At 42.1% G+C, this 9,426-nt stretch overlaps 1 pseudogene across 1 annotated transcript; it reads left to right on the forward strand.

Annotated features, from left to right (window-relative positions):
* Nucleotides 1-98: 98 nt before the first annotated feature.
* LOC109874799 (phospholipid hydroperoxide glutathione peroxidase-like) lies at nucleotides 99-8,076 on the forward strand (annotated as a pseudogene). Its single transcript, XR_002252736.2, has 7 exons — nucleotides 99-508; nucleotides 5,348-5,442; nucleotides 5,564-5,708; nucleotides 5,863-6,014; nucleotides 6,157-6,181; nucleotides 6,289-6,348; nucleotides 7,629-8,076. The product of XR_002252736.2 is annotated as a phospholipid hydroperoxide glutathione peroxidase-like (transcript).
* The last annotated feature ends 1,350 nt before the right edge of the window (nucleotides 8,077-9,426 follow it).

The following is a 9,426-nucleotide window of genomic DNA, read 5'->3' on the forward strand; positions in this document are numbered from 1 at the left end:
GTTATTTCTCTCCCTCGCTAACTCGCTCTTTCTTTGCTGTGAATGATGCGAGAGTTTGTGTTCTCGAACTGAATAGACGACGGAAGTTGCAAAAATACAGAATGAGTCGAGGAGTCGATTCCTAGCGGAAATGGGTATCGACACCGGGAGTTGACATTATGGAGTCGACTCCTCACCACTACTAAAATTGGCTGGCTAACTAATTAACACACAGTGCAGATAAATTATTCGAATTCATTGTTTTACACAATATATTTTCACAGTACTGGCAAACCATGTTTGGCTAACTTCCTCACCAAAATTAAGGACATTTTATACCATCAGGTTCATGTCTACTCAAACGGTTTTATATTAGCTTCACTATACAGAGCAGGGATTGGCTACTTTCATGGTTTTCCCCTCACTGGGCGGGACTACACTACTTAAACAGCTTGGTCACAGGATGTGGATCGTAACGCGTGGGTTAGTTTTTGGTTTGCTGGGCAGCAGTGGAGTCGGTAGAGCAATGGTAAGCATGTTTTTTGTGCTATACTTTTATTCTAGGTAGTTATTGGTTTGTGACATTACACGTGTAATGAGTGTTTGAGATGTTAACTAAAGGTAGGTCAAATACTGGACTGCTATTTTTACACAATGTCGAGAGGTACAACGGTTAACTCTGTCCGATGTGGAACATTTGCCAGCCAGTTTGGAGAAATTACCTAGCTTGCCCGTCAGCTGCTTGCTAATGGTCACCCTGCAAACGACTGCTGTTTGTCTGTTTTCGAGTTAGATTTTTTTTTTTTTTACGTTAGTTTTAACAAGATTTGGTCTAAATGCTGTGGTTCATCTAGTTAAGGTACTGTAGCTGACGAATCAACTACTACAGTTGTCTGGCTAGCTAAGCCCAATTTTATACATTTGAGCAGAATGGCGGTATAATAATCACGAGCCTAAAATGAACGTGCAGACCAAGTAATTAGTAATGAGAAGTCTATATGGTTGTGATCATGGTTATTGGTAGTGTTATTGTAGTTTAGTTGTGGTACCTAATCCATGTGACTATTTATCAGCCCACCATTGGAGAAACAATACATTTTTATACCGCGTTCACGTTCTAGTCGAAATATGGACTCCTCCGGCTTGCTTACTAGTTATACACGTGCCGTGTTCAACCAGTTAGCAAGTCGGAAATTTTCGGTCTTGTTCCGACTAACACCTGAGTGTAGCATTATGAAGACATGACAGCTCGTCTTGGCAAACTGCTCGATCACGTGAGGCAGCCTGGTCTCATAGACTGACTGTAACATGTTCAATTTAAATGCGGGACACCCCAATTAGTATGTGTGGTCAACGTAACCATACCTATTAAGCCCATGTCCATCTATAGATTAAAACAAATAATATTCTGCTTTGTAATATTAAATCAGTTCTTCTGACAGTTTATTCTAAGCCAATCAGATTTAATGTTATGGACAGTTATGTCCAATTTCCCACTAGTGGGAAATTTCAAAGCTGAAAACACTGAGGCAACCTTCAGAAACTAATTTTCCCTAGTTGAGTAACTTTTCTGGGAAGTTATCATACTTTATCTAAATTTAGAGTAATGTGCTGATATATTTCATAGACATTAATTACTATTTCTTGTTTTTTCATGCTCGTATGAAGTTTTAAAGGAATGTGCAATTTGCATGGACTGCAGGAATGGCCACTAGAGCTGTTGCCAGAGAATTGAATGTTCATTTCTCCACCATATGTCATTTTAGAGAATTTGGCAATGCGTCCAACTGGCCTCACAACCTTAGACCACGTGTATGGTGTTTAGGTGAGTGGTTTGCTGACATCAACTTTGTGAACAGAGTGCCCCGTGGTGCTTAGGCAATGTTATGAACAGGCATAAGCTACAGACAACAAACATATGACAATTTGATTGCATAGAGATACTGTGACTAGATCCTGAGCCCATTGTCCTGCCACTCCTCTTCCATCGCATCATGTTTCAGCATGATAATGCACAACCCTTATGTCGGAACGCTCTTTACATAAATCCTGGAAGCTGAAAATGTCCCAGTAATTCCATGGTCTGCATTCTCACTAGACATGTTGCCTATTGAGCATGTTTGAGATGGTCTGGTTTGGCATGTACGACAGTGTGTTCCAGTTCCTGGCAATATCCAGGAACTTCGCACAGCCATGAAAGTGGGACAACATTCCACAGGCTACAATCAACAGCCTGATCAACTCGATGCAAAGTAGAGGTGTAGTGCTGCTTTAGTATTTGGTGTGACTGCCATTGCCTATGTTGCATATGCATCTGTATTTCCAGTCATGTGAAATCCATAGATTTATGGCCTAATGAATGCATATCAGTTGACTGATTTCCTTATGAACTGTAACTCGCTTATCTTTTGACTGTTCAGTATACATTTGTGGGCTTAACCTGTCTGGTACAAGTGGGATGCTAGCGTCCCACCTCAACAGCCAGTGAAATTGCAGGGTGCCAAATTCAAAACATAAATCATAATTAAAATTCCTCAAACATACAACTATTTCACCATTTCTAAAGAAACTTCTTGTAAATACAGTCACGGTCTTATATCAAATGGGTTTTACAGCAAAAGCACAAACGATTGTTAGGTCAGCACCTATTCACAGAAAGCCATACAGCCATTTTCCAGCCAAGGAGAGGGCTCACAAGTCAGAAGTAGCAATTTAAATGAATCTCTGACCTTTGATCTTATCAGATGGCACTCACCGAACTTCATGTTACACAAATGTTTTGTTCAATAAAGTTAGTCTGTCCAAAATCTCATTTGAAATTGGTGATGTTCAGAAATGCATGGTCTCAAACAAATATCTGGTGAAAGTGCAGAGAGCCACATCAAATAACAGATACTCATCAACATTGATGAAAGATGCAAGTGTTAAACATACGAATACAGAAACTTCTCCTTAATGCAACCGCTGTCAGACTTCAAAAAGGCTTTATGGCGAAAGCACACTTTGCGATTGTGTTAGGTCAGTGCCTAGACACAGAAACCCATACAGCCTTGGTCGGAAAATGGATAGTGTTACAAAAGTCAGAAATATAATGACTTACCTTTGATCTTCATCTGGTGGCACTCACGGGTGTCCATGTTAGACGACAAATGTTTTTGTTTGCTAAAGTTCATCTTTATGTCCAAATACCTCCGTTTTGTTGCGTTTTTGTTCAGAAATCCAAAGGCACAATGCGCACTCAACACCAAGACCACGTACAATAAAAGATAGTATAAACATGTCAAACAATGTTTAAAATCAATCCTCAGTTTTGTCATAAATAATCAATAGTATTTCAACCGGACAAAAGCTTCGTCAATGGAAAAGGTAAACAACATGCTCGCTCCCGATCATGTGCTTGGTTCACATGATTCCACTGTCCCCTCATTGAAAGCGGTGTATCTCCCTAATTTTTCAGAGTAAAAGCCTGAAACAATGCCTAAAGACTAGTCACATTTTAAGGAAGCCATTAAGATTGTGAACTGGGTCTTAAGTCTTTGTATGTTGGATAGGGTTTCAATGGAAAAACGGCCTCAATAATATTACTTCTTGGTTGGATTTCTCTGGTTTTTGCCTGCCACAAGTTCTGTTATACTCAGACATTATTTTAACAGTTTTGTAAACTTTTTAGTTTCTATTCAAACCTACTAATTATATGCATATCCTAGCTTATGGGCCCGAGAAGCAGGCAGTTTAATTCAGAATGCTGCCCCCTACCCTAGTAAACTTAATAGGTACACTTACCCTACATAAGACCGGTTACTTTAGGTTAAAAGGAAAAGGTAACGCAAACCTCTAGCAACCCAACGGTTGTGTGGCCGTGATGAGATTTTACACAGCTTTATTTTAGCTAATCGGCAACTACTTTGCATGTTACCTAACCTTAATGCTTTAACCTGCTTAACTTTAGCCAGCTAGCTAATGTTAGTGTTGGCAAAACAATTTGAATTTGTAACATATTGTACATTTTTTTTCCAAATTCAGAAACCAATTGTACAAAATGCAATTCAACACATACAATTTGTTGGATTTGCAGTCAGAATAATACACTGAGATCAGGTTGCGTGAAGATTGCAGTAGCATGACACGTGCTAGATTAGTGTTTCCAGGGATGGGCATCTCATCAAAGATTGCGCAGAAGTTGCCCTTTCCCTTACTGATCACCTCAACTGACCTTAGATCAGTGTCATTCTTCACACAGGCTATTCTTATAGGCCTAGCTGCCATGTTAAGGTCATGAGGAACCCTGCCCTCTTGCTATTTTTTTTCTTCCACAATCTGCATATTATCCCTCCTGTGGCTAATGATAGAACAGTGGCGTCTGTTTTCCTCTGAATAGCTCCCATCTAATGCCAGTTAATTTACTAGGGAGTTATTCTGTACAACACTTCTCTAGCTACACACAGATTGTTAAGGTAAAAGTGACACTGGTGGTATTAGCTTTGGGGTCAAATACCTTCAGCATAACATCCAGTGTGTGCATGACCATATTACTATTTTTCACAACTCTATTTAATGTCTTATATCTTTCTGAAGCTCTAAGGTTTCTCATGAAGGCTGTTGCAGTGACTTATTTGCTTATGACTTAAGGTTCAGTGGTCCAAACGCATTGGGTGGATTTCAAGCCCATTGCAGTCACTCCTGTTTTGTTTCATATTGTACAACAGCTGATGTAGTAGTTTATTTATCAGTGCTATGTCCTAATAGTTGCTGGTTGACAATCCAGTTTAAACAGGATCTTCTAATCAGCCAGTTGTGTGGGTGGTGTTTTTAAAGTGAGTACGCTTTACGTAGGCCCTTATCAGTATTGAGAAATGATTGATTCATTTTCAGGGCCATCAGGATTTATGAAGATGGAACAAGTCTGTCACTCCCTGAAGTCATACTAAACGTTGCAGAAGAGTTGTTGCGGTTATGGAAGTGTTAGTTTGGCTTACTTGTGGTACCTGATCCTTATGCATACTGATCAGCCCAATCATTAAGGCCACGTGCCTCAAATTCCATTTTATACCACATTGTGACAATTCCAGTCGGTAACTGAGTTAATAGACCAACAGTTCTAAACCTCTCTTCCAATAATGGCTTGTTTTGCCCTCCCTACTCAGACAGTCTGAGCTTAATACTTGCTTTTTAGCAAAATACCATTAACATTGACATTGAACTATTGCAGTTAGGTACTTAATCCAGAAGTGATTTTATACTGATAGAATGGCTGCTTTGGACTTTATTGGGGGTGTCTTCCATTGTCCTGGTCATGTTCCCTGTGGTTGCACAACATAACCCCTTTGGGTCAGTTGCTGTACTGTAGACTAACATCCATCTTTCTCAGTGTGCGCAAGTGGGTGACTGGAAGACAGCCAAATATATCTATGAGTTTGGCGCCAAGGACATAGATGGTGAAGATGTGGCCCTAGAGAAATACAGGTGAGTGAGCAGGCCCAGAAAGGTAGGAACTCACCCCATGTATTGGTATTACCTGTCTAACGTTACACCCCCCCCCCCCCCCCCCCCCCCCCCAACGGTGTTCTCTCTCTCTTCTGCCCAGGGGGTATGTCTGCGTCATCACCAACGTTGCCTCTAAATGAGGTAAGACCAGGGTAAACTACACTCAGCTAGCGGGAATGCACGCCTCCTATGCTGACAAAGGTTTACGCATCCTGGGCTTCCCCTGCAACCAGTTTGGAGGGCAGGTACGGTGCCGGTTCAAACCACTACTGTAGCATAGCCTTTTCATTCATCCACAGTGGTGTCGCATCATGGGGGCAGTTTTACAACCAATTTGGCCACCGGACTCTGGCTGTCCTAATTATATGGTTTGATTGCTTCTCCTTTTCCATTCTCTAGGAGCCAGGTACAGAGGTGGAAATCAAGGAGTTTGTCAAACAATTTGACGTTCAGTTTGACATGTTCAGCAAGATTGATGTGAACGGAGACAGCGCTCACCCTCTCTTTAAGTGGCTGAAGGAACAGCCCAAGGGAAAGGGTACTCTGGGAAAGTGAGTTTTGTCCCCCCTGATGGATTTATGCTCCCTATTCTACCTATTTGGATATGACCTGTTAGATTATTTTTACTTCAGTTGCCCAGATCATTGTAATGCTTTAACTATAAGGTTGTAACAGCAGTTTCTCTCTCTGCAGTAACATCAAATGGAATTTCACAAAGGTGACTTTTTCTCACTGACATTATTAACACAATTGAATTAAGTTGCTTGCTAAACATTTTGCTATGATCTATTGTACTGTATGTCATGCTGTTCATTTCCCCCTCAGTTCCTGATCAACAGAGAAGGGCAGGTGGTGAAGAGATACGGGCCAATGGACGACCCCATTGTAAGTGGCCAGCAGTCGTGCACCAGTCTAATCTCATTTTTGACTATTTGTAGTGAAAGGATACCCTATAGTGGCCAGTTAGATGGTTTATGAAGCACATTGGGCTACCAAAGTTGTGCTGACTGTCATGAAGGGTAACCAAAGAGACACTGCTCAAAAAAATAAATGGAACACTAAAATAACACATCCTAGAAATGTTCTTATTAAATACTTTTCTTTACATAGTTGAACATGCTGACAACAATCACACAAATTATCAATGGAAAACAAATGTATCAACCCATGGAGGTCTGGATTTGGAGTCACACTCAAAATTAAAGTGGAAAAACACACTACAGGCTGATCCAACTTTGATGTAATGTCCTTAAAACAAGTCAAAATGAGGCTCAGTAGTGTGTGTGGCCTCCACGTGCCTGTATGACCTCTCTACAACACCTGGGCATGCTCCTAATGAGGTGGCGGATGGTCTCCTGAGGGATCTCCCAGACCTGGACTAAAGCATTCGCCAACTCCTGGACAGTCTGTGGTGCAACGTGGCGTTGGTGGATGGAGTGAGACATGATGTGCTCAATTGGATTCAGGTCTGGGGAACGGGCGGGCTAGTCCATAGCATTTGCCCATAACATTTGTGGCCTGCTGGAGGTCATTTTGCAGGGCTCTGGCAGTGCTCCTCCTGCTCCTCCTTGCACAAATGCGGAGGTAGCGGTCCTGCTGCTGGGTTGTTTCCCTCCTACGGCCGCCTCCACGTCTCCTGATGTACTGGCCTGTCTCCTGGTAGCGCCTCCATGCGCTGGACACTACGCTGACAGACACAGCAAACCTTCTTGCCACATCTCGCATTGATCTGCCATCCTGGATGAGCTGCACTACCTGAACCACTTGTGTGGGTTGTAGACTGCGTCTCATGCTACCACTAGAGTGAAAGCACCGCCAGCATTGAAAAGTGACAAACATCAGCCCGGAAGCATAGGAACTGAGAAGTGGTCTGTGGTCACCACCTGCAGAACCACTTTATTGGGGGTGTCTTGCTAATTGCCTATAATTTCCACCAGTTGTCTATTCCATTTGCACAACAGCATGTGAAATTTATTGTCAATCAGTGCTTCCTAAGTGGACAGTTTTGATTTCACAGAAGTGTGACTTGGCGTTTTATTGTGTTTAAGTGTTCCCTTTTGTTTTTTGAGCAGTGTATTATTGAAAGGCTAAAGGGCTGGCCCTGATTTTGCTTAACCTCTGTATAACGCTGTAATGGGAACCTTGCGCTGACTCATCTCTCACAGGTGATCGAGAAGGACCTTCCTAAATACCTGTGATGTCTCTGATTTCTGAGCCCTTGTCCATCCTGCCGGCTATCTCTCCTTTGGGATTGTGGGTATAAGTGGCTGTGTCCTGGACCAGTGACGGCCTGTCTGTAAACCCGGCCTGCGGAGAGGACAGGCCTGATGAAACCTAGCGTGCAAAACCCCCAGGAACCACCCACCCATACCCAGTTAGAACACAGGAGAAGACTCTAGCTACAGCAGTTTGTGTAGATTTAAAACACTGCACTCCCAATCACAATACCCCCAACAAATGAGACCTAATTGCATCCCCATAGTACTGATATGAATGTCCAACTGTCCCTGCTTCCTATAAATTGTGAACTTTGTCTACCAGCGTTAGTAAAAAAATATATATATTTGAAGCTATTTATATGGTGGAATAAACTGGCAAAGCTACTGAAACTGTTTATGGTCTGTAATTTATAAACTGCATTGTACAACAAGTTGATTACTTGCATGAAATAGCTATTTTATGACATTTTACTGGAAGATAGTTTACTCTGTAGGTTATATAGCCTCATCCTTAATTTTGGGATGGAAATTAATTGTGCTGCCAGTCTACCCAACTGGACATCATTTAGTGGGTGAACATGCCCAATGAAATTGATTTGATTTTGCACAGACTGGGTGTTTGTCACTCATTAGCTGAAATAAGTCCCTGAAATGTTCAATACTCGCAAAGCTTATTTAGTGAATGTTGTACACCTCTCTATTAATGAGCAATTCTCCTTTGCCAAGATAAGCCATCCATTTGACAGGTGTGGCAAATCAAGAAGCTGATTAAACAGTTTGGAATAAATTAACTTAGAAAATAGAAAACATCAGTCACCTTTTGCATTCCATAAGAAGATGCAGACACTAGAGGTGCTAAATCAAGTTAACACTCCGTCCCCTGCCGACTGAACAATTTTAGACAAATGACAAAGTGGCAGTGACACTGGCCACTAAAATGTGAAGTTTTGTCACAATGTCATGTTTTGAGAGTAATTGGCTTGCTAGCTGCAAGAATGTTCTCCAGAGCTGTTGCTAGAGAATCAAATGTTAGTTTCTCTACCAATAGCTGCCTCCAATGTAATTTTTGAGAATTTGTCCAACTGGCATCACAACCACAGACTACGCGTTACCACGCCAGCCCAGGACCTCCATCAGTCTTCACATGCTGGATCGTCTGAGACCAGCCACCTGGACATCTGGTGAAATTGTGGGTTTGCACAAATCAATCTCCAGAAACTCAAACTGCCTCAGGGAAGATCGTATGCGTGCTCGTCCTCAGCAGGGGTCTTGACCTGATTGCAGTTCTTCGTAACTGACTTCAGTGGGCAAATGCTCACTTTCACTGGCATGCTGGAGAAGTATGCTCTTCACAGATGCATCCTGGTTTCAGCTGTACTGGGCAGTAGGGTTTTGGAATGGGCAGGCATAAGCAACAAACACAATTGCATTTATTGATGGAAATTTGAATGCATAGAGACAGGTGATGAGATCCTGAGGCCCAATGTTGCATTCATTTTCTGCCATCACCTCATGTTTCAGCATGATCATGCACAGCCCCATGTCCACAGGATCTGTACACAATTCCTGGAAGCTGAAAAGATCCCAGTTCTTCCATGGCCTGCATACTCACCTGACATGTCACCCATTGAGCATGTTCAAGATGCTCTGAATCGATGTGTATGACAGTGTTCCAGTTCCCGCTAATATACCAACTTCACACAGCCATGAAAGATTGGGACAACATTCCACAGGCCACAACAGC

This window comes from Oncorhynchus kisutch, linkage group LG30 (genome assembly GCF_002021735.2).
Source record: "Oncorhynchus kisutch isolate 150728-3 linkage group LG30, Okis_V2, whole genome shotgun sequence".
NCBI classification, from domain to species: Eukaryota; Metazoa; Chordata; class Actinopteri; order Salmoniformes; family Salmonidae; genus Oncorhynchus; species Oncorhynchus kisutch.